This window comes from Aythya marila, assembly GCF_965140915.1.
Source record: "Aythya marila genome assembly, chromosome: 11".
NCBI lineage: Eukaryota > Metazoa > Chordata > Aves > Anseriformes > Anatidae > Aythya > Aythya marila.
The window spans coordinates 4093932-4119665 of record NC_139052.1 but is presented as its reverse complement, the minus strand read 5'-3'; the positions used below and the strand labels follow the sequence as shown (position 1 = coordinate 4119665).

The 25734-nt window shown below is 38.8% G+C and overlaps 1 long non-coding RNA gene across 1 annotated transcript; it reads right to left on the bottom strand.

The window, feature by feature from the left end:
• Window positions 1–2142: 2142 nt before the first annotated feature.
• Window positions 2143–16869, bottom strand: LOC309882414. Its single transcript, XR_014318286.1, has 3 exons — window positions 16817–16869; window positions 15327–15385; window positions 2143–2181 (listed from the first exon to the last, which is right to left on the bottom strand). It is a non-coding gene; the product is annotated as an uncharacterized lncRNA (long non-coding RNA).
• Window positions 16870–25734: the final 8865 nt, after the last annotated feature.

Here is a 25734-nt window from a genome sequence, read left to right as displayed (position 1 = left end):
CAGAACCCTTCCACAGTACTTGCAGCATAGCCTGGATCTGCACTCTTCATCCTCTCTTATTGGCTGCTGGGGCTGCACAATGCCAACTAAAAGCACTTCTCTACGAGGGAAAAATTAATTTATCTTATTAAAAGCATGTTTTATACAAAAATAAAGAAACACTCCTTAAACAGTATACTCAGCCTTCACAGCAGAATGAAGTCCATTCTGGAAGAACAGAGAATTTCCCACCCACACAGCCCCAGAGCGTGCCTGCCAAGGACATCTGACTTTGTACCTATTGTATTACTTGACACAGTAATAGGGTTTAGTGATTTCGGTTTGCAGTTTCTGGCAGGACCCCCAAAGTAATTTTCAATTAAAAGATTAAATGCTGGTACTTGTCAAATGTGAAGACATATGATGCCGTAACAATATGAAACAGCTTCCTCACAATTAAATTAATTTCATCAGGTATTTAAGTAGGGCTTGCAAATATTATGCCTTTGGGTAACTTGACTAAATGCCTAAATGAAGTGCAATCATTTTTCTGTCATGACTGTGTCTCAAGTGGAATACAAGCTTGGCCTTCAAGTTCTTTCAACTAAATAATTCAAATACATGTAGGTTGAACAAATGTTTGAATATTTGTTTCCATTAATAGCCCTTTTTTTGTTAAATTAGCAAAAAATAACATTTTTTCCCAACAAAACCATGTTCCCCCACCCTCTGAAACATGGATATTTTTAGCTATGAATAAAAAATAGTGATGTTTTCAGATAATCACACAAAGAATCAACAGAAGCAGCAAGTTTGTTGATTTATTCAGGCAGTGCTGAATAAATTAACCTCTTCCCCCCTTCCAGGTTAACTTTCCTCTTGTCAAAATGTAAGTTAGAATTATTTCTCTTTTATAGGTCCATATAAAATTCTGGGGAAATAGATCACACCTGAGGAAAACACAATACATAATAGATAACTTCTGGGCATTGAAGGCTCCAGTCTTATACCCAGTAAACTCACGAACAACACCTCTGTAGTCTTCAAGACATATATGACTGGGCCTCCAATTATTATATCTAATTTGATAGAGGAGTGGGAATTATGACAATATATGAAAGCATATTTAGCAGGAATTTTGAAGCAGTCTGGGCCTGTGGCTAAGGCACTGGGCTGGATTCAGAAAACGAACTAAAAAGACATTTGTAAGTTTCACTGGATCTAACATTTTTGCAAGCAATTAACTTCTATATTTTTCAGTTTCCTCAGGTGTAAAGGGACAATAACAATGTTTACCCAAATTTGAAATGTATCTGGGCATCTGTCAATAGAAGGCATTTCATTTTTAATTTAATTCATTTTCAAATCTATTAAGTTATAAATATTCTCAAGTGCCACACCTATTGTTTTAAGAGGTCAATGCAAAGATGCTATGCCTGGGTCATTGTATGAATTGTTGCAGGATTAAAAAAAGCTTTGACTCAGCAAAGTCTTACAAAAGCATTCAATGTAAGTGATGGGGTTATACTTGTATTTAAAATGAAGCATATATATGACTTGTGTGTTTAAATGCAGAAGTTCAGCTTGGCTGCAGTAAACATACTGCACACAGAAACAAAGCAAGAGTAAATCTTTATTTTCCTGTGCAGATGTAGGTGACAGCCATCCCCCACCATAGCCCTGTAACTTGTCCTCCATTCATCAGATGGTATGTTTATTTTTGCTGTATGTGATGTGACTAGCAGAACTTAGGCAATGAAAACTTTTTAATCAAGTGAAGATCTTTTGAAGAAAAAAAAAAAGAGAGGACCTGCTCCACTTTCTAGAATGCAAGGTCAAGAGTTATATACACACATTTAGAGACTAGTTTCATTTAGTTAAGTTTATAATTAAGAAGAAGAATCATTCCTTCTTACAACCTGTGAAACCCACTGCCACACAGAGTCACTGAAATAACGTTCTGGCAGTAACAGAAACAAAACCAGGTAAGTATATGATCACTAATAACCTGACTTAAGCAGATTGTATCAGATCACACAGCCCACATGAGTAAATCAGAAAGCAGCTCATTTTATCTGATGCACAGAACTAATCTTACCTCCAGATAAACCACTGCAGAATTGTATTCTTATGCACTCCCCTACCAGCAGGGTAACAAGGTTTTCAACCAGTAGATACACGAGCAGTCCTGTCTTACAGTACCTAGCAGAAAGAGAGATTCAGAAGTCAGTCTGCTGCTATTAGGAGTTGTCACTCCTGCATCACATTATATGACCAGAGTGCAATAAAAACTAACAGTAAGTTGGAGCGAAACACACACATTACTACAGAGTAAGAGAGGTGGAAAGGTAGCGGAGATTTTTGAAGGATTAACTCAGTTCACCTTAGTTTTATCAACTTCAGCGGGGGATACTATCTTACACTTATTGCAGAACAAAGACACAAGACTGGAAACAGCCCTACCTCTGCAAAACATTCCTCTAGGGACACAACCTTCTCCAAGCCCCTTAACTCCTTCTTTCACTCCTGGGAAATGCCCTGGTGAACCATGGGACATGTGATCCTGCCTTTAAAGTACTAGCAGCATTTATTAGTGGTGGAAATGAGTTATTCCTACACTCCAAGGAATAGGAAACTGGGGAGGAAAGATACACTATATATTTGTTCCTGATTTGTTATTTATTTTCCTTGTTTTTCCTGCTTTATTTCCTTCCATTCTTTCTCCATACAAGAAGAGACAGAATATGCTGATTTCTTTCCTGCTGTCCAGGCTCAGTTAAAGAAATGCACTAAAGTTTACAGGAGGATTAAAACCAAATATGTCATGGAAGAAGGAATGGATGAAGCACAGATTAGAAGAGAAGATGATACCTGAAATTTAAAGGAGACAGGGCAGTGAAGCTGCCCAGATATCTTCACCAGTGCAAGGCACAGCTGTAGGCCAAGCACTGAACTATTTTAAATGATGAGAAGAAATGGCAGTCAGAACTTCTGACAGTCTTTTCTATTCTGCCTCTCTTAATTCCTATGTACATGCAAAACTGCTTTTTTTGTTTGTTTGTTTGTTTTGTTTTGTCTCCTTTCTTGTTTTTTAAGCAAAAGCAAAAAATCAGAACTAGTTTTCTTTCTCCTTCAGAGCCAACAGTAAGTTTGCTTTGTCCATTGGCCCCAGCCACACTGCCACAGTAGTGTGCAATATCTTTTGGGATAGTAAAGATCTTCTGGGCCTAGTAAAGTGATTTTACTCACAAAAATCCTTCAATTTTCAGGCTATTAGGAAGCAGTGATTGAACAAGTAACACAAACCTGATGAAGTACTTTACACAGTGGGCAGCATGCTTCCAGACCTCACTGCTACAGGAGGTGGCAAGGAGTGTATCAACAGGCTCAGAAAGAGCTCAGGCTAGTTCATGGACAACAGGTCCATAAATGGATATACAATGAATATTGGTGGGCTGTACACTCTAATACTCCTACTACAACTGCAGATGCTGGGAAATCTGAGAATGGATCACCAAGTGGCTAGGCTCATAGGACTCTATCTAGAGTGTCTCTTACTGCAACTGCACAGAGTTCGTCTGATCCAGTAAGACATTTTTCTTGTTATTTAGATGATCTTATGAAAACAGACACTTTTTAAACTATTCAGTAAGGAAATGTTACCTGACACATATACCAAAAGCTTCAATTCACTTGAAACAGGTCAGACTATTTGTGAATCATGTAGACAAAGAGGGATGCTAGACAAGAGGTATGTAGAAATGTCAGAATGCATTAACTTGCGTTGTATATAGATAAGGAAGGCATAAAAAAACAAACAAACAAACAAAAAACAACAATATTTCTGTGTATAATTTGGCAGATCTGATCATGTTTACCTGGAGTAATGTGCACTGGTATAAATACAACAAGTTTTTCACAATTCAGAAGTTGTCCCAACTGCCTAAGTCATACAAAGCAAAAGCTTCACACGCAAAACAATTACCATGTCAAACCAGCACGCAAAGTTTGAGACTGTGGGTTCTACAAGTCTTTAAGAGACATAACATTGAGAAAAACATCACCATCCTTCCTGTGAGTAATTAGCATAGCAAGTTCCCTGAACAAAAGCCCTTCTTTCAAGAGAAGTTCTCCCCAAGCCACAAGGAGCATAGAAATATACCATCTTAAGTTTTTCAGGATATATTACAAACACAGCTGTACAAACATTAGCATATGAAGAAAAAAGAATTTTAGCCAATTAGCACGTGAAACACCATTTAAAAGCCCCTTTGGTATCATTTTTTGTTTCAATCAGGAAAATCTAAATTTCAATTGTAACTATTCCGAGATATTTATTTTATGGTAAGCCACTTTTCAAAAGTTTGAATCTACTTTGCTTTCATTGAAAAAGATGTTTCTAAAATAAAACATCTGGCTAAAAGAAGAAGAGGAGCTTTGGCACTGCTGAGCTTTAAAAATCCTACATATAGGAAGCTATGGTAACACACACATCAAAAGGAGAAAAAGATAAGGATAAAAGCCATCATGGGCTTAATCCTGCCAGCAGGGCAATTGTTTTTCATCTGAAATATAAGTATTACAGCAGCTTTTAGAGGATTTCAAAGGTACAACTCATCTTAACCAGCAAATATAAAATGCTGATGGACATCTATATAAATTTCCACACGGCATATTTATTTTCATACACTGCCGCATTCTGTTCTTATGAACGGGCAGTATTATGAGACTCTTCTTTGAATGCTGTGTCATTCCGATTAGACCGCGAATATGTTGACAATTTTATCAACCAGATTTTGGCTGCATTTAAGTTAAGAGAGTCCTTTTAAAATGACAACAAGATTATTCTGATTCCAAGATGCCTTCCTTCCCTGGCTGCTCAGAGAGAGACGCATGTCAGGAAGGACTGTAGCAAAGGTATTTTTGAGAAGGTTGTAAATACAAATTAAACTGAGAACATGAAATATTTTCTTTGCTGAGAAGTAGAAATGCCTGGTCCATCTAAAATGCATTAAGTGGAATAAACACATTATTTGTACTGTTAACCAGTTAAAAATGAATGTTATAAAAATAAATGGTGCCAGAGTATGTGAAAATCTGGAATAAAAGTTGGCACCGCTTTCTCCTCTGTACACTTCTTTTAGCTAGTCTTCCAGAGCGGTAATGATAGATGACCCTTAATGCAGCTTTAATGCCTTCACTTTCAAAACCATAAGGATTTGTTAAACTTTGTGGCCTTCTAGAAAATGCTCTTTTCCCTACAGCATCAAGAATTGATCTACTGCCCTGAAAATATCTTACTGTATTACTGATTCTCAAGTTTAACCACCGAATCAAAACCAAAATCTCATGCAGTTCCTACGTGCTATTTTAAACACTGCTACATAAATGAGAACCAAAGCAGAGTATCTTAGGATCATGCAAGAAAATATAAAGCTTCTCCACAGGACTTTACCATCAGCTTTGTCCACAGAAAAGCACACTGTACTATTCTTCTAATAAGCTGATCCAGCTCTGTGATAGAACTAGTTAGTCCTCCTTAGTCCATCCCACTATGCTTATTCCAGGACCAAGTTCTTCAGCTAGTTAGAAATCTAAACTGCAGATCAAATTTCCTCATGACCAGTCTGCACCCATTTGTTTGTGTTTAATTGCTGTCTTTTGAGCAGCACTGCTTTTCTGACATTTTCTCCCATGGATGTATTTATAAATCACATCATCTCAAATTTCATTTTGCTAGGCTAAATAAACCATTGCTGATTTAGTTTCTTGCAGATAATCTTATCATTCCCATGATCCTGATTACTCTTCTGTGGATTTGTTGCAGCTTGAGTTCCTTTTTTTCCAACAAGGACAATTGGAGTTGAATGTGGTATTCAGATGCAGCTTTATTGTGCCTTATCAGGCACAAGTGTGTCTTTGACCAAGTATTTCCAGTTGAAATAATTTCAAATCCTTACTTCCCTTTTGTTCCTGGATCATATTGCCGGCTACCAGTTGTGCTGTGATCACCCAGTATACTCAGGTTTGTCCCTTTCGCTGTTGTTTTCAAACAACAAGCTCCCAGTTTAAATGAGAAATTGTCAGTGATCACAAAGTGCCTGACCCTGCACTTCATTCCATTAACTTTCAGCCTGTTCCTATTACTCCCATCCTAGAGGTCATTTATCTCTTACGTAAGATATTCTTGCCCTTTCTGCATCAGCAATGGGTCCCAACTGTATATCCTCATCAAATTTCCTCAACATTCACTGGCTTTTTATGCCAAAGTCATTAATAACAGCATAAAACATCTCCAGTCCCCAGACTGATCATCAAGGAGCTTCATTTGTAACCCTCCTTCCTGCCCAACTTCCCTCAGCAGAACCCGCTCCCATCTCTCCGTCAGAGCCCCACGTTACTCACAGTGCCTGTACAAATCCCCTCCTCCTACAGCCCAACTAGGAATCGCTGCTGCTCTCTAGCAAATGCTTTGCTGCAGAACATCTAGAATTCACTTACCTTTTCTAGACGAGCTGTTATTATAACAAAAAATACCTGCTTAATAGGCTACAATCTAACTTTGGCAAACCCATCTCACGTGGTGTCACCTTTTTTTCCCTCCATCTTTAATTATATTTTGTCTTTAATATTTGATCTCAAGCCTTGTGAGCACATTGTATCCCCTACGGAGGAAGTACAGAGTGGCACATAGATTCAGACACTTTCTGTGAGCCTATTTCTTTTTTTCCCCTCAAGAAGCTCAGTAAATATTGGGAGAGCACAGAACAGTTTCTAATCTATCTAATCTCAGCTTTTCTGCCACTGGATTGGAGGACTGAGTTATGCCACAGAGATTCCTCCACACTTTCTAATTCTAGAGCATTTAGTTGTGATCTTCACTAGAAAGAGCTGACAGAGATATGAGAAAGCTTCTACACCATGTGAAATTAAATGATATTTTAATTTGGAAATATGGCTGAACAGGGCATGACTAGTCATTACTTTTTCACAATAAAAGAATAAAGTATGAATATCAGGTAAAATCATGTAAAAAAAAAATGTTGCTATAGGATATGAGGAAGTCAAAAGTAAAAATGTCTAATGAAAGGGACTTGATCAGTTCGTGAAAGATAAAATGTCTATCTCTTAAACACAATAATTCAGCACAAGATAGTCTTGAATTGCAAGCTTCCAAAATTTGAGGCCTTGCAAGAAACAGCCTCTGCTGCATTAAATGGATATTTGCTCTGACATTGTGGTTCTTTCTGTACAAAATGTTTGAGTGGAAAACCAAATACAATTAATTCATTTCATGATCTCCAATTATATCATTCATGTTGCTGAAGAGAACCCAGGCTCTTTCATCAATTCATAGGAAATATCCCTTAGAAATTAGTGGAACGCATTTCCTTACTCTAACCATCCACCCACACAAAATTCCAGCAGACTGTACAATCCCGTCCCATTCTGCTTCCCAGTACTTCACTCTGCTCTCTACCGAAGTGAGCTTGGTCCCTCATCCCTCTCACACAGCACAGAAAGCATTTCATCCCCTAAACTGTAACATTAATTGTGTGATAACAAAACGTGAATAACTAGGCATATGTTGAGAAAGAAGTTGATCAGTTTTACAGGACACCTTAGCACTTAGACATACGCAAGTGAAGTGTCTTATGTCCAACACAAACTTTATTTTGACAGTATACCTGTAAGAACTCTCCAGGGTGTGTTGGATCTAACTCAGCCAAAAATATGTTTCCTGCTGAAGCATAAGACAAAGTCACAGCCCCCAGAAGGAGCTTGTGGGTGGAAGAGAGATGGGGGCTGTATCATTTTTCTCCCCAAATCAAGGAACTGTTTTGGCTTCTCCTTTGCTGAGGTCATTTTGTGTCTGTGTAGATAATAATAAATAAATACACTGTAATCATTGTGGATTTATGAGGCAACTGAAGCTATTTGGGCTCTTGCAGAAAGCACGGCTGGGAAAATAAGCTGGCAATTTTGTGTGAGTATCACATGCCCAACTAAAACAAGCTTAAATATGATTTCCCTTATTTATCTATACTTTCAAGTTATAAGAAAAAAAGAAAAAGAAAAAGAAAAAGAAAAGAAAGAAAGAAGACCACAACCACAGCTGGCATTAAACCCTTACTGTGTGGGCAGCTGTATAATGTGCCCACTTTGCAGGCTCCAGAAGGAGCACTCACAGGCTGGTTGCAACACTGACAAAGCAAATCCTACTGATTCTCATACACCCTTGGCAAGCAGTTCTCCTCCTGCTTATTTTTCTGTCATAAATTAATGTTCTAAATCTACACCACAAGCTACACCCTGCTGATTTTGTGTTGTGCTTATGAACACAATACAATAATTAGAGGGCTTCTCCAGATGAACCACCACAGAAATAAACCTCACATTTTGTTTTATTTTGTTTTTCCTGAAAGGAAAAGTTCTTAATGTGGCATCTTAATTTGGAGATCTATTAACTGGTGTAGCAAGCTGTCTCTACCTCTAAGATCCTAGCTATTTCCTCTAAAGAAGTTAAACTTCCTGGAGCTTTGAAGATCTTCAATAGAGAAAGGCCAAGGTTCAAAATATTAGAAATAACACCAGGATATTTCCTGGACTGCGCCTTAAAGGTCAGTTCACCCAGGCACATCACCTTGTGCGTACCATGATCTGCTGAAGGGATTTTCAAACTCTTATTAAAATAATTGGTATTTTATCTTTGGTAATGCCCTTCCTACCATAACAACAGATTACTGGAAACTACTAATGGTGCTGTTTCAGTATTAACCTCCCACTTGGAGCTTTGGCATTTAGAAGGACATAAGGACCTGCTTTGGGGTGACTATCAATGTGCTACACAAGAAATATGTACCTCAGACCTTCTCACACCATTTTATAGCCAGTGTCTTACCAATTGGACTGCACATTCATGTCAACTGACTTACTTATATGAAAACGGTACAGTATGTTGCTTTTTCATTTAGAAGTTCTCCAGAAGACTCCAGATATCGTCCTGGCACCTAAGCCTGGCAGAGCCAAGAGCCAAGGGAACAGCAGCCATTTCAATTGTGCACGCACAGCTTCTAAGTCATCAGTGAATTTAATTTGCCCTGCTCTCAAACATACACCAGTGAAAACTTCTAGATCTTTCACAAACAGTGAAAATAAAGTTTTGACTGGGTTAGCAGAAAGAACTTAACAGATGGAATGAAAAGGATAAAAACTTTTGTAATGGTATTGGCAGCCTTATAGGACTGCATATTCAAAACTGACAAAAAGATATTCTCAAGAAAATACCATTCTTGAGGCTTCCTCAGGGAGGGTGACATGTCTCTAAGGGTATGCATAAACAAGGCCCAGAAATTCGCTTGCTTAACATGGCATTTCTCTGTTGCTAATGTTACAATCTGAGGTGTCAGTTCAGTTAGCTAGAAAGCACTTAAAATTGTCTTAGTAACAGTACTGAATATTAACCATCACAACTGCCACTGTAGGCCCCCCTGCTGAACGTGAGTGAGGATGTGGGCTGTAGTGCCTGCAGGCCAAACAAGACCAGGACCCCTTCCTCTAAGGACTGCCAAAGCCTGAGTGCACTGAGGTGGTTTAAGACAGCAGCACATGCAAAGGGAGGGAACAGCATATACAAACAAGCAGAACGAGCAATGTGAGACCACTTAAAGTCATGTTAGTTCTCCATGTACGCATTTCATTTTCATGGGTGAGATAGGATGTCATTACCAGGAGCCTAGCTAGCTGTAGGGCTAGCCTTGAATTCCCCATTCTTGCTGAAGAGACGACCCACAGCACTACAGATGCATATATGCCCACCTATGAGATGTTGCAAGGTTTAATACTCAGGACCAGTACATTGCACGTGGGTTATGCTGTGAAGTTCCAGCTTCCCTGAAGTCCACAGCAAAATTCCCATTGACTCAAGCAGAGCCAGGACTTCCTATCAGTTCCCAAGAGGGCAGCTGTGCTGAGAACTGCGAGCTGTATGCATTGCAAAGAGCGAGTATCACCAACCCTTCAGCTTGCACTCACACTTCTTGTGATCGTTTTTACATGTGGTAGTTTTAGCTTTGCATGCTATACAGATCAAGAAGCCACCACAGCACTCTGGTTTTGTTTTATTTATTTCATGCAATAACAAGGCACACTTAGTTTCTGTTTTCCAACCAAAAGTACTGCAGGGATGGAAATTAGATAAAACCTCATAATTCATCTAGTTTCCCACCACAGCACCTAGCTGTCTTTGCAATTACCCATTTGTTGCAGCTCCAATACCAAAACTTCTCCCTTCTCCAAATAAGCTTCAAACCTTATTTCTTCAGCTCCAGTTACACTTTATCAACAGAGATTAAATTGCTCTTGCCTTACTGATGGATGTATAGAATCTGAAAACAAATTTAAATTTGGACAAATTGCTGTCCCCATAAGGACAATAGTTGACCATGAAAAGACATCACAGTTATTTTGCAGTAGTGCTTCTGACAGCTACCACCATCAGACCCCTCTCTAGGCTCCCCAGTCACATAGCAAGAAGGAGGAGACAAAGATGATCTGTATAAATGCATAGAGCATGAGCTGTAGGAGATTTAGCACGTTTGGTTTGCACAGGTTCTCGTTACCCTTTCCTTTGATTTTTCCACATACGTGTTTTTGCACCCCTTGAATTTAACTTTGAGTTTCAGGTTTGAACAACAATATTAAAAGCTCCAACTGAAACTCACTTGAAACCATCAGGTTTCATTTGCAAAACCATAAGTACTTCAAGTCGCTTCAAAGGTGCAAATTAAGGAATTTCAGTGAAACTTACAACAGTTTTATAACTAAATTTAGAGCAAAATCTGAAACCAGGAATGTTTTGTGTGGTTCTATAAGAAACATTTTATTCAGCAGTTCTCCTGGGCTTACTCTTGGTGTATGTAGATAAATGTGCTCTTTGCAATTGTGTAAGATGTTGCAATACTCTAATATGCCAGATTATTTTTTTTTCTTTAAACCTCTGTTTAATATCTCTCCTCCTTACTGGAGCAGAACCAGCACCAAGACCTTTGGGCAATCAATTTTTATAATAACTCCCCAGAAATCTCCCCTCCTATTTTAGGAGATAAGCTGTCCCTTGCTCATGGTTATGCACCATCTGTCATTATCTACAAAGACTAAAATGCCAAGGGTGACCTTCAGTTGTCAGTTCTACCCCTCTGCACAGGGTGTTACAGGATGTCTCATTCAGCATTTGCAGTCACAGGAGAGGGAAGATTCTTTCGTTCAGAGCAGGGAATAGCCTCCGCAGCTGCAGAACACAGGAGGCCCAGGGAACTTCCTAAGGCCAGCAGCTGTGGAAGCAAATTTTGGCTAGATTGGTCCATTATTGTTGATGTACATAAGGCCTGAAAATCTGATTCAGGAAATACTGCACATGCAGAAAGACTCATGGTCTTAATTTTCATATTTAGTTATGCAACTTTGTAATAGCTAAACCTTGCTTTGAAGTTACTCTCAGTTGTTAGTATTAATAAATTGTTAGTATTAATAAAACCTTATGCCGGCCCTTCCAGTGAAATCACATTTAAAGGAAAACTCAGACCTGCCACCACCTCTCTTTCCAACTAAACCAATCTATGAGCACAGTAATCATAACTTGAAAAGGTTGCCACAAGCACAATGCTAAACTAAGTTAAACATCTCCTCTTTCGTGCTGTGTTATGCATGAACTTGGAAACACTCAGCTTTTACATTGAAGACAACAAAACCTAATGTTGTGTGTTCAGCACCACACTGTTCCAGTACTTCTGGTTCTGTCACGATGCACAGCCATGAAGACAGAATATTTCTTGTCACTCTGATGCTGAATTGCTTGAGTCTTCTTTTAAACTCTGAGCTAACTCATATTATTGGTTTGCACATTTATTTCAACGCCTGTTACATACAGGCTACTCTAATTTTCATGCACAAGTATGTTTAGCTGTGACCCTCTGATATCTCAGATATAATTTCAGAACTTTAGTAGCAATGCATGTAACCCCAGAGAGAGCTTGGATGACATTTTCCCCAACACTTTCATGCAGACAGGAGATAACGATCTTTCCATTTCCTTTCAGCTTCAGTCTGAGGTGAAGTGGCAAAGACTACACCTCCAAATCTAAAATTCTGCAAAGCACAGCAGATTCAGTATTCCCTATTCCGTACCCTGCAGAGCGAGTCAACAACTAACAAACAGACTTGCTCGACTGCTGAAAAACTGTGGCAGAAACAGATCTATTCAGCAAGAGCCAAAGGAGGAATCAGAGCGCCAAAGCCACCAGCTTTCTCCTGCTGGCTATGCAAGTAAGAAAAGAGCACAGAACAATGGAGGAGGCAGCACAACAGGATTACACTGGGGCCGTTTAGTTTAGTTCCCAAATGGATGCTAACAGATGCCTCTAAGCAAAATTCGCTCCATGCTGCTGCTGCCTCATCACCCTGGAGCCACACACCCCACGCTCAGTTTGGCACACTGCTACGCCTCGTCTTCTTCACCTACCCCGGCTGACACCCAGACATCGATGGGGCCATGGTGGGGAGCTAAGCTCCACTGGCTCCCCTATATTTTGGGCCAATCCCTAAAATTGGTAATTATTCCTTTGGCAGCACGTGCTTGTCAGAGAGCATCTCTGAACCCACTCCTGTAGGGTTATGAGGAAACTGCAGCTGAGAAAAGGATTGATATTGATTGGGTGAATCAATAAGCAGGAAAGGATCAAAATCCATTTGATAACCATAGGAACAAAGGACAGAAAGACAGGAGAAGACACTGTGAAGGAGAGGACACCAAAAGGGACAGATAATGGGAAAAGACAGAGAATTTTGGGGGAAAAAACATGCAAAGGGAATACTGTGACACAGTGGCTCCCAACCTATGGCTTGAAGGTAACACAATGCGATGTTGCTTGTGACACAGGAAAGGGAAGTGTTCTGAGAAAGACATGGAAAGCCAAATGAGATGTTGCCAGGAGCATGATACTTGCTAAGCGCTGCTGTCCACAGGCCAGCACAGGCTGAGGAGCACAGCTCTTTGTCTCCCCTAGCTAGAAGTTATAATTACTCCACTTGATTACCCTCCAAAATGTTTGTTGTGGCTATATCTCTGATTAGAGAATTTGGCTCTGGAGTTGCCCAGCTCTTGCTCGTTACTGGATGCAGGCACACTGCAACTGAGACAGAACAGTCACAACCCATTTACCTACAGACGAGTGAATACAACACAAAATCTCTCCGGTGCTGCCTGTGGCTGACCAGGCCTCTGATCCGTAGTGCTGCTCGTTCTGGTGCTCTCACCAACGAGATGGTGACAGACAAATGAAGAGGTGCTCACTGCTGCTTTCTGTTTCTGAGTGTATGATCTTAACTTCCACAAGTGAAAATCTGCTACATTTCACAAGTACCTAATCTACCACAAAAAAATTGAAGATTCCTGCTGGAGATCAGATGAAGGAAAAGACCCTTCTGTGAGAATCAGAAGATAATGAAATTTCTTCATGTTTAACCAAATAAACACTGGAATGTTTACTCTCTGGTCCTCATTTCATGCACACGATGATTTTGAAATATTTATGCTTATATTATAATGTGAAGCAAAATGATTGCTCCTTACACACAGAAATAAACAACCATTTTTCTCCCTGACACACACACACACACACACACAATTCTGTTAAGAAACTTCCTTCCACATTCTTCCTTTGTGGTTGGGAACCCCTCTGGGACTGACACAATTCCCAGTGGAGCCAACAGAACACTTGTCATTGCAGTCACAATATGACTGTGCTCCTTTCTTGTAGCAGGCAGAGAGTTAGTTAACTGAACAGAGTTGAAGATGTATTGTAGGAGACAGGAGTAAATCAAATTATATGAAAACATTCCCACGGTTTTGATTTACTTCACAGAAAGAAGCAAAATATTAGACATCTTATATTACTTTACATTCACCTGCAGGGCAAATGTGAGGTAAATGTTCAGAAAATTCTAAAAATGTAGCAATAAGCCCTTTCTACTAAGTTCTGTATGAGTTCTGCATCACTGAGATATAATATTATTCTAAGATGCTGAATAGCAGTCTCTAATCCAGTTTCAGAGGCCAATAGATTCCACCGGTTTGGATAAGCTATTCCTTTGTAAAACTGAAATAGGAAAACTAATTAAAATTGTAAACAGAAAGACTCTTAAACTGGGCAAGTTTGTAGTGTTGCTGACATCTACTGAGAGAAAGCAAAACTGCACACTTGAGCAAAGGGATGAAGGGAGATTTGGCCCTTATTTTTTATTTGCCATTCTGTTTTTCAGCTGTTTTTTATGCATGCTTGCAAATTTACTTCTAATCTTGTATCAATACTTAGTTGCTTCATTTAAGGTGAGTCAACTGAGATGCTACACGTAATGTTTAAGAGGAAATATCAGGGATATTCAGGAAATAGATGTATCCCTTACATAAATGCTGCAGACTTGTTCCAAAAGTCAGAATGTCTAGACTGATATCAGGTTCATCAGGACACATCTAGTTCATTCTCACTGCACATAAAGCCCTCAAACTGTGGCAGCTGAAGACAAAAATCTACTCGGGGCAAAATACTGGACTGGGGAAACCATACTGGACAAGTGATATCGAACATTTACATATCATTTGTTTCCTATAGGAAACTGGTAATTTAGCTAGGCTATGGCAGGAATAAAAATAGCACCACTAAGAGAATGATAATCAAAATATTGAGATAATCAAAATTCTGAGATGCATTCCAATCTGTGTATCTGGTATCATGACATCATAAAGCAGTCACATTTTTCAGGCAGTTCAGGAAAACATTTTGCAGGTATTTCATGTATTATAAAGCATATTCTTTCACCATGCTGAACAAAGAAGAATCCATAGCCATCCTTATAACCACAGAACAATAACCATTACTACAGATCTCATGTAGAGATTTCATTCTAACAAAGTTAACAGGATAGGTCTGTGTATCTCAGTTTTGGTTATAGAAAAAAATGAATTATGAAAGTGAAATTTAAAAAAAAAAAAAGTAATGAAATTTAAAATTCTAATAGAGTGGGAATGAGTCAGGGTGATAATGATTATGAGTGGATTTGTGTTTTTCCACTTCTGGGCAAATTCCTCACCACTGAAGTTACACTGAATATGGAGAATTATAAATAAAAACTAGTTTGGCCAATAAATATTTGTAACATAGGGCAACATTATCAATAAACGAGCTGAATTAATTTGCTTTTTGCAATAATACAAATATTCACAGTCAAAATTAAGTATCATATTACAAGTTTTGGTTTATGATGAAGTCTTTATGAAATTTCCCTCTTACCTTGACAAGGATGGGATTTCAGTGTCTGCATGGGTTTTTCACATTTGTTTCTGCAGTTTCTGAAATGGATATAACCGTAAAGTAAGATTTATGATTTTAGAGACATGAGTCACCTAAATTCTGACAACGTAACCTATGAACCTTTTCTCCTGTCAGAAACCAGACTGAAAATCCAGAGTACTTGGATGTGCTTCCATACTGACTCCCTTTTTGTTTTCTGGTGAAATCTGGACTTTGCACACTCTTTCAGATGGGACTTCTCACACATTATATGAGAAGCCCTGGTGCTTAGCTTAAGGCTGTGCCTTTCACTCTGTGGTCAGACATCTAAAAACAGCACAGCACATGCTCAACACTGTAACATATAGGTCTCTGAAAATCTCTTAATTAAATGCCATTTATAGACTCATATCAATACACATTAAATGGGCATTTAGGAGGGTTAAGTATCTAGCAAATCAAAATCCCCCAGCCTGGCACTTGGACAGAGTTCTAACACAGTGTTATATTTAAAAATACATGGATCAGAAATAGAGAGGAAGGAGCAGATATATTTTAACAACTGTTCCCGAACAGAAATCATTTCCTTATTCTATTATAAACCTATTTCTGATTACCTAAAAAGAATGTTGAAACATTTGGCTTTCTAGAAATAACTTGGTTCCAAAGATGAGTCTCTGAAAAGGCTCATTCTGGCTTGCACTCTTTGAAAACCAAGGCACTCAGATTAATATCAACATTTTGGCAATTCTAATAACAGAGACTGCCAAAAGTATGTTGTCTATCAAATGTACACGGAAGAAAGATGTTAGAATATTAAGAACAGATGTAACAGATATCTATGAAAATACTCACACTCCCCAAGTACTCTGCAAGGCAAGATGTACAAAAGCTCATGAAAGATGAAATTAATGCATTTTGCTCAAATGTTTCCAAATGCCTAAAACGTATGTAAACTTACTTACAAAATACATATATTTGAAGATGTTAAAAAGGAGGATTGTGACATAATTTGATGATGGCCTTGTATATTAAAATTTAGAGCATTAACAGTTCAATAATATATTAAAGACTACTTTTTATAGTTTTTTATTTAAACTGCCATGTTCTGTTCCAAAGAAAATGTGCACAGTTTTCCAGTTATTGAGTATACATTTATTTACATTTTATTTCTTATTCTACTGACAAAAGAAGTTTATAAAAAAAGGTTCCTACTAGAAAAAACATAGTCACAACTTAACCATGACATAAAAAGCGCTTATTGTCTAAAATCATAAGACCACTTAGAAAACCTAAATAGCTTGAGAGTTTATTTGAGCAGGAACAGAACATGTTTTCATCTTCTGCTCTAGCTGTTTTCATTACGGACAATTCCAAACAGTAAATTCATGGATCAGCTTCCAAACAGAAAATCATGGGGACTGGCAGATTTTTTTTCTCCATATGAAGCATTGGATTCTTTTTAATTGACAGATAAGAAAAGATTTTACCTCTAGAACAGATGGTTTTGGATTTCAGGCACAAAAACATCACCTTACACAAACGAAACCAAAATTTTCACATATAACAGCTTCAGAGGATGGACTATTAAAAAGAAAACACACCAAAAAAATTTTAAAAAAAGAATATTGTAAAGCTCACAATATAATAATGGTCAATTACAACATTGTGTTTCTCATGGGATGATATTATTTAAAGACAACAAATAAGAAACTTGAACATCACAATTTTGAGCTAATGATTTTGATATTTATTTCCTTACTGAAATCAGCATTTCAGTAAAAAGATGATGGCTCTCTAAAACTTGTTATGAACTCTCATTTACTTGAGTAAGCTGAGCCAAACAAGACTTGTCTTGATTTTAAGCTTAAACTTGTGTTCATACTGAACTAAAATAAATATTTTAAGAAAGAAAAGACCAGCTATTTGATGTTAAAATAACTGCATTGAACTTAGATGTGTGATGTTATGGATGATATACATAATTGCGATGTGATAACATAGTAACACAATCCAATCACACTGTCATAATAGGAACAATAGTGATATTTTCTGTTCTTTAAAGATTTTAAAGCACTGCTCGTTTCCTCTTACCATTTAATGCCACTAGGATAACACCACCACAATACCAACTACAACAGTCATAATTTCTTGGCTGAGGCCAGGCCAGGGTGCCTCACAGCTCGACGCAGCACGCCAAGCATCAGCCCTGCTGCTGCAGCCCCGCCAGAGGCCAGCTCTGTGCTGAGCTAGGCCCTAAACCATGACTGCTCTTGTTTTAAAATCACCCCCTTACAATTAACAGATGTGAAGGCAAACTTGGCATATATGGATGGCTGAATTTTTTCCCTTTGAATAACCTGGTTATATCCAGTTTCCGCAGCAATTGTAAGAGTGTTTACATTGTTTTTTTTCATTTCCCTTTTCTAATAATACGAAGCAGACGTGGTGTGTCTGATTTACCTCAGGAGGCAGCGGGAGAGGAAGGGTGCTCCTGGCTCCTCCGTGGAATGTGCTGAGGGGAGTGGAAGGGGGTGCTGCGGTCGGGGTTATTTATTTTGTTAATATCTTCGGACCCCAAGGGCCCCATTCTCATCCTCCCTGGCTGATCTCCAGAATGAGGCTGTCAGCCAGGGAGAGTATAATATCTTCAGGCTATGGCCCATTTAAAGTTTTTCCTCAGCTCTCACTGAGCTTTTCTCTGGGCTCTTGGGGGGCCATGGAGTCCTGCCCTGCCATGCAGCCACCATGGCCACAGGGCCCCACAGGGCGCCTGACAGGCCCATGCTCCTCACGCCTCATAGCGCCAGGCCCCACAGGGCCCATCTCCTCAGCGTGCCTCACAGGGCCATGAGTCTCCCACCTGGCAGCTCCCATCTGCCTGAGCTCCCCACGGCCTGTATCACGCCGCAGCCACCGGCCTGACTTCTGTCACCCCAAGTTTTTCTGTCCCCTCACGAACCCTGTGAGAAATCCCTGGGCTGGAAATCGGGGCCTGGATTTTCCCCGTCAGGGGTGACTCGCGGGCAGTTACTCCCCTTCTGCATTTTCCTTCTTCTTAAACTCCCTAAAGAGGCCTGATATTTAACTAAGTATCTTGAAAGAATTTATATTTAATTACATGATTATGCCAGATAGCCTAGCTTAACAGGCATTATAAATCTTCAAAAACGTTTTTATGTTGGTTTTAAGCTGCTACCCAGAAATTGTGAACAGGCCAGTTGTATTCTTTGAGCAATGGAAACAGAAGCAGTATCAGGGGCCACATACACCTCTATCTTTCCAGTAAAAATACTAAACAACATTTTAAAACCCTTTTAAACAATATTCAAAATTCAAAATCTTAGGTGCTTATTCTACTGACATGAGAGTACAGCTACCTAGAACAATGTAATTCATTAGCATGGCCTCATTAACCCACCAGCTAATGAAACTATATTGCCTCCAGCGCCCTGACACACCAACCAGCTTGCTGTGGTGCTGCCTGGTGCCATGCCGATGTCTCTAATGGCACTACACCAGGAGCACACCAGCTAATTATGAAAACAAACAGTTACAATTTTCAAGTCCTACAGCAAGTACAGCAATTTTGAGGGAATAAAAAATATAATTATATATACATACATAATATATGCATACACATACACACACACACACACATATATATAAAGTGTTTTCTCTCTACCTTAGGGTTTAAAATTATTATGGCAGCCTTGAACCAATGAACTATGACAAAGCCACAAAAAAAATCGTGCATGACTTAGCTCCGCAGTGGATAATCCCAGGGAGTCATCAACTCTCCAGACAGAAGCACAAATTGGGATTTTACTAAGGTCACAGCTCAATCTGACAGACAAGCCTGATTTTAAGCAGCTAGTCTGTACCACAAAGACACACTACTGGGTATGTGAAAAAAACTGCTACACTGGTTCAAACTGACCCCATAAGGTTCATATTTGTTCCAGATGCTCTGAAAAACTACCTCTGTCCTGGAGGGCTCTGTGCCATATCGAGTATAGCCTGTCCTTATGCAGCTGGCATAAAAACATAGAGGCAACATAACCAACAGTCCTCTCCGGATAAATAGGAATAAACTGTGCATCCATGTGCTATCCTGGTTGAGTTAGTACTAGCTGGTGATCCAGTATTACACGGTATTACTGATGGTGAAACCATAACTCAAGAAAACATTTCTTGCAGTGACAGGCTGTAAAGTGGAGAGTGTCTTTCAGAAAGTGTCCTGGTTCTCTACTGGCCAGACATGGCCAGGTGGTCCTTGATCAAAGCCCATGTGTAATGTATTTAAATGTCATATGATCCAGGGCAGCCCCGTGACATATACCACTCCTACAAACATCATCTTATATTACTACCACAAACATCCATCTCACTGTCCAAGCAACAAAGTATGGATTTCATATCAAATTCCATGATAAAGTGTAATCTGACTCTCACATCTCCTCTAGTCCCAGTGGCAAAGCTATTTATTTAGACATCAATTTAGCAGGGAACATAAGATTAATTGTAACCTAGGTTTAAGGATGAGTGTCATGCTCCCCTTCCTAACATGGCTGGAAAAGGTGTTCTAGGCTTTCATACTGATCCCTGCATCATTGCATCATAGAGCCCCCAAATACATTGGTGCTATTCTTTCTTACACACTGACATTCAAAAGAGGAAGCACGCTACATTCTCTGGAGCTCTTGCCTCCTAAGCTGTTGCACAAAATTACAGATCACATAGACGGGTTTGACAGATGTGACACAGGCTGAAACACAAACTGCTGCTCCCTCCAGGCCTATGAAACTTTATCTCTCATCTCCCTGTTTTTAAAAGGTAGGAAATGTGCAGTTCGGGTGACAGTCTCCCACAGATCTTCAAATCACCAGTAAAAGAACAGTCTGATCTCTCTCCAGGACAAAACAAAATGCAGAGCCCCTTTTCTGTGGAACATGAGTGTGATAAATCATAAAACAGTCATAATGGGTGAAATCTGAAAAGCTTTGCCAATTCCCTTTATGCCAAAAGCCAAACACAATTGATAACCCTGAGCAGCTACTGGTAAGATAGAGAACAGAGCTCCTCTGAAAGTCTGGCTAATATACCTGACCTGTGTTCTGTTTTGCAGGAGGATTCTGATATCCTAATAACAATATATGCTGTTTGTGCTCTAGCTTTGGTTTGTTGGTTGTTGTTTTGTTGTGTTGTTTTTTGTTTTTCTTTTACAAAGTGCTATTAACAAAATGCCAAATTGTAGCATTATGGTGTAATGAAATACACACTTGATTAAAATATTTTTTCATCTTTTTAAAATTATTTTCTCAGTATATAGTGTAGGCGCATGCCACAGAAGTACAAAAGTTGGCTTATAAAGCATATACTTAAAGCTTTGTTGTCTTTGGTTCTCTACAACTTTATATACCATTTAGAAAATAAAAATACCCAAGTAGAGAAATGACATAACACCAACGTAAGTGATTCTATGATTCCACATATGTTAAGTGTCTCAGCAGCCACTAAGAACAAACCCATAAACTTCACTTCCTCTCTATTGCATGGTAGTTTGAGTCAAGGGAGGGGTCAAGACACGTAGTCTGAATGCTTTTGTCTTTACACAAACAAAGCACAAAAAGAATGCATAAACACAACTTACATCTGCTACAAATAATTTGCAGTGGATTTTATTACTGTTTTCTATACGCATTTTTCATTCTTGGGAAAAAGCAATTAATGTTGGAACACGGCACAGCTGATGAGTAAGGAGATTACCCAGACTGCCCCATCCTTTCAGCAGGATCAGAAAACAAAACTGGAGGAGGTAACCAGAACTGTCAATGTATTTCAGATTCAGCATCTGATGAGCAATTTCTATTAAATTCCATGAGAGTTAAGGCTGCCAAACCAGGCTGTCAGGTTTTAATTAGCAATAGAATAATAGATTTGAAAACAGTGGCTGCCTTGTAAGAGAAGAATATGCTGCAATTATGGCATGAAGCAGCACAGAAAACAACAGCACAACCTGATTACTCCTCTACTTGGTCCACACAGAACTGTACTCTACTATCAGTAGAACTTTGTCCAGTACATTTTAAAGTCCCACAGATGAGAGCCAGTCACCTTCCCATAGAAGATTATTGAACAGATAACTCCTCTTTTACAATAATTTTGTCTTTATAGTCACAATCCATATTTTCCTCTTAGCGACATCCATTCAGCTTTATTCCACATCTTCCTCAAATGCACCTGAGTAATAAACCTCTGAAAAATTTGTCTTCCTGGTCTGTGTTCCTGTAACAATGAGTAGATTACACTGTCTGAACTATAACACCACAAATTTCTGGCACATAGTTTCAGCAATAAGAAATGAGGTATTCTAATAAATACACGGTTATAACTAGGGGAAATGAATTACCAAGCTACACGTAAGTGAGCAAAAGGTGAAACTGCTGAAGAGATGCTCTTATTAGGTTATCCGACTCAAAGCTGATTTATAGCTTTCACTGTGCTTCCCTATCCATCATTTTTATGGTATGTAGAAAGGGCTACAAAGCCCAAATTGCCTTTTTTTAATTAACATGGACATTTTAGATAGGCTCAGGATATCGGGATAACCAGCCTAGGTTACTTTTTTTTTTTACAAAATATGAAAGCAGAAAATGTATTTTATTGATCTGGGAGAGCTGTAACAGCATTGAATAAATTCCCCATCAGAGTCTGTGCAATACACTTGTCAGCCTGCAGCTTCCTAATAGCTTGGCTATGATTTGCCAAGAAATGACAACAAGGTGGGAAGCAGTTCTGCTGAAAAGGCCCTGAGGGTCTTGGTAGAGAGCAAGCTGCACCAGCCAGCAGTGTGCCTGTTCAGCCTGGAGCAGGAGAAACTCTGAGGGGATCTAACAGCAGCCCTCCAGTACCTATCAAGAGGTTCTCAAATAGACAGAGATAGGCATAATCTGAAACAGGAGATGTTCATTCAAAGTGGTTATAATGAAAACTTTTCTTCCCAGAGGCCAGTCACACATGGGAACAGGTTGCTCATAAAGGTTGTGCAGTCTCCATCCTTGGAGGTTTTCAATACCAGACTGGATTAAAGCTCTCAGAAACCTCATCTGGCCTTACAGCTGACCCTGCTTGGCACAAGAGACTGGATGACAGCACCCCTGAGGTCCCTTCTAACCAGAAGCACCCTATGAACCCTAGGCCAGACTCAGGACACACTGATCTTAAGAGTAAGCATCAAAGAGACTTTCTAAATTGTACTCGCACACAATTCCACCAATTCCACCTCTGAAGAGGCTGGTGGTGTGTAGGTCAGGGTAACATAGCTGTTCCTTAAAACCTTCTTAACCTGTTGGTATAGCATAACTCAACCAGTGGCTTAACAACACTGGCAGCCACGGTACGCTAGTGCTGCTTCGAGTGACAGCCGAAGCAGGAAACTGCGGCAATGTGCTGATGTTGACAGCCTGGGCTGTGGGGAAGCATAAATTAAGCTGAAGGTGGCAATGAAGATTATTCCTAAATCACCTTCTGAAGAATCCCTCAGCTTGTCCAGGGCTGCTGGCAACAAAGATAGAGGTAATCTCAAAATTCTTATTTTTGAAAAAAATTACATGAATGTAGTCATTTTAACATAATGAGTAAATACATCTGCAACCTCAGAGGCATGATTCATTCCTTCCAAAATAAGTGATTTTGCAAGTATAGCCCACCCTAGAAGCTTTGCTGAAGAATATAGAAATTGCACAAGAACTGAGCATGCATTTACTAACTATTCCCTCACCACAGTTGTAAGGATCAGATCTGGACTGCAACCAGTGTTTCACTCAGTCCTGTAGTTTTATTGCTATCTCTTTTAAATACTTTAGTACATATAAACATTTCTTCAGTGTCTGTATGGGATACCATATTCTTAGCACTGCTGTATTATCAAAAATAAATAAAAATTTAAAAAAAATATATTTAAAAGTATTTAGAATAACTTTTAAAAATTATTATTTATAATTTTCTTTTCAGCACAATTTAAGTGGTTTCCATAGCTGGAATGAATTACAGTGCACTGTCAGGATTTCCAGAAAAGGCCCTTCCACCCCAGGAAAAGTTCAGTTGCATTCTGCTTTAATGGCTTTTGGCAAGCTTGCACTATTGTTTTTGTACAAACAGAAGTAAATTTGGTATAAATAAAAAATGGAACTTTATGTGAATGAAGCAAACATCAAATTCCTTAATCTTCAAAAGAAATTCAATCCCTGAATAATTAACTATGATATATTTATAAAACTAGAATAATTGAAAACAGAATTCTAAGTTGATTCATGTAGACTGCGCTGAAATATTTATTATTGCAAGTCCAGAAGATCTGTCTGGGTTTTGTCACTGGAAATGTCTAAACTCAGTGTCCAGATGTTTATTTAAGTTGCTCCCACATAGTTCTAATGTCAATTACCAGGGGTTATCAGAGAGCATCACTGTGTATCTTCCTTGACTAATATTCTCATTTCTTCTGCATCTTTGATGTTTTCTTTCATTAAAATTCCTGGCTCACAGCCACAAAAATCTGCTGTGCAGGCAAAAAAAAAAGGTCTGCAGACATGACATATGATGATGTCCTATGTCTGTGCAAGGGTAATATTTATCATCGGCTATCATTTAAGCAGTACTATAATCAGTACAATGCCAATTTAAAGCAGCTCAGACAAATGCATGTGAAACCAAGGAATGAGAACTTTTAACTGATATGAAATAATTTGGGGTCAGTAAAGAAAAGATTATTACGTAAAATGAAGATTTTGTGAACCTGTGTTGCTTTTTTTCTTCCCCCTCCCTCTTCAGGAAAAAGCAGGGAAAAAGCCAATGACAAAGTAATTTCACACATAATTACAACTGGAATTGATGGATCTGTAGCTCTGGAAACCACAATTGCATTGAGACTTTTATAGCAACCAGGAGACAACACAGGACACGCATAACAGTGACTTAAACAGAAAGAGCCTATCACACAGTCTCTGAAGATTTCCTACATTCAAATGTAAATAGTTGACTAACAGCTCATTTATACACACACACATGTATACATATATACCTGTTGCCCAAACTGAGTTGGTTCATTTGGTTTGTAGGCAAGTTCTGGAAAATTTGTTTTAAATATTTGTAAGAAAACAAGAAAATCAATGCCAATTCAATATAAATGGAAGTAGAAACATGAAGCGCCTGGGGAAAATACTGCCTACGCCATTTGATGTTTTCATATTAGTGCCCATATATAACAGGTCCCTCTCCTGAGGTAGGAATGATATCCATTTTAAATCTAATTGATCAGTAAAAGCAGACACCTCACATTAGTGGGTAATGGTCTAAATGACTCGGAAAATAAAATCTCATTGATTATGTAATTTACTTCTCACTTGCTATGGTCAGTTTGGGAAGGATGTTTGCATCTACCAGATATTGTCCTAGCAGCTACAAGTATTCAGCCTCGCTAGGCGTCATTCTCTCTCACTGAAATCTTCTACAAGTGGTGTCATTGCTGCTATAGTTTCAGTTGCAATTCCTTGTGCATAATAATAATAAAAAAAAAAATCCCATAGTTTCTTGCAGAATGGGATTGCATGCAAACGGCATTCCTTGGGAGGGCAGTACATACAGATCATAGCCCCAGTTCAGAGATGGATGCAGGAAATCACACACTGTTCTAATCAGAGCTGGGTATTCCCACTACTGTCTGACTAACCTCTGAATAAATTAAACATATGCATTACTGGCATTGTGTAACGACTGAACAAATATTTTGAAAACAAAAACCAAAAACCAAACAAACAGAAGAAAAACATGGACAGAATTTTTGCAACTGAAATTTCTATTCAGCAGAAGTATGCAAAAATATCTCCTATCAAGTGCTCAGCTTCAGACTCAGCAAAAGCTCAGACTGCCACTGCTTGCCACATTATATCATTGCCTTGATCTAATAAGCAACTACATTAATACCAGCTGTGTGGATAGGGGGAAGAAATATGTATATGTTCATTAGGCATTACAGCCTCACTCATCTCCCCCATGACTGCAGTGGAGATGTGGCGATTTGTGTGTGAAGCAATTATGGCCCCCAATACCAAACCTGAAACAAAAGTGGTGAGGGTGTCACCTAGTACTCTAAATTCTAAATTCCTCTAAATTTCCCTGACTAGAGATCATTCTTATACTTAATGCTAGAGGACATGTTCACTCACATTTGGATGATTAACAGTAAAATACTTAGTTCAGTGATTCTAGCAAGTTAAAAATCAATTTGCTTCCCATGTACATTTAACTGTGCTTGTTTGTGTCATCTCACATGCAGTAATTGCTTCCCAACTGTTCCTCATGTATTCCCTTGCACACAGAGATTAAACAGAACACAGAGCCAATATCC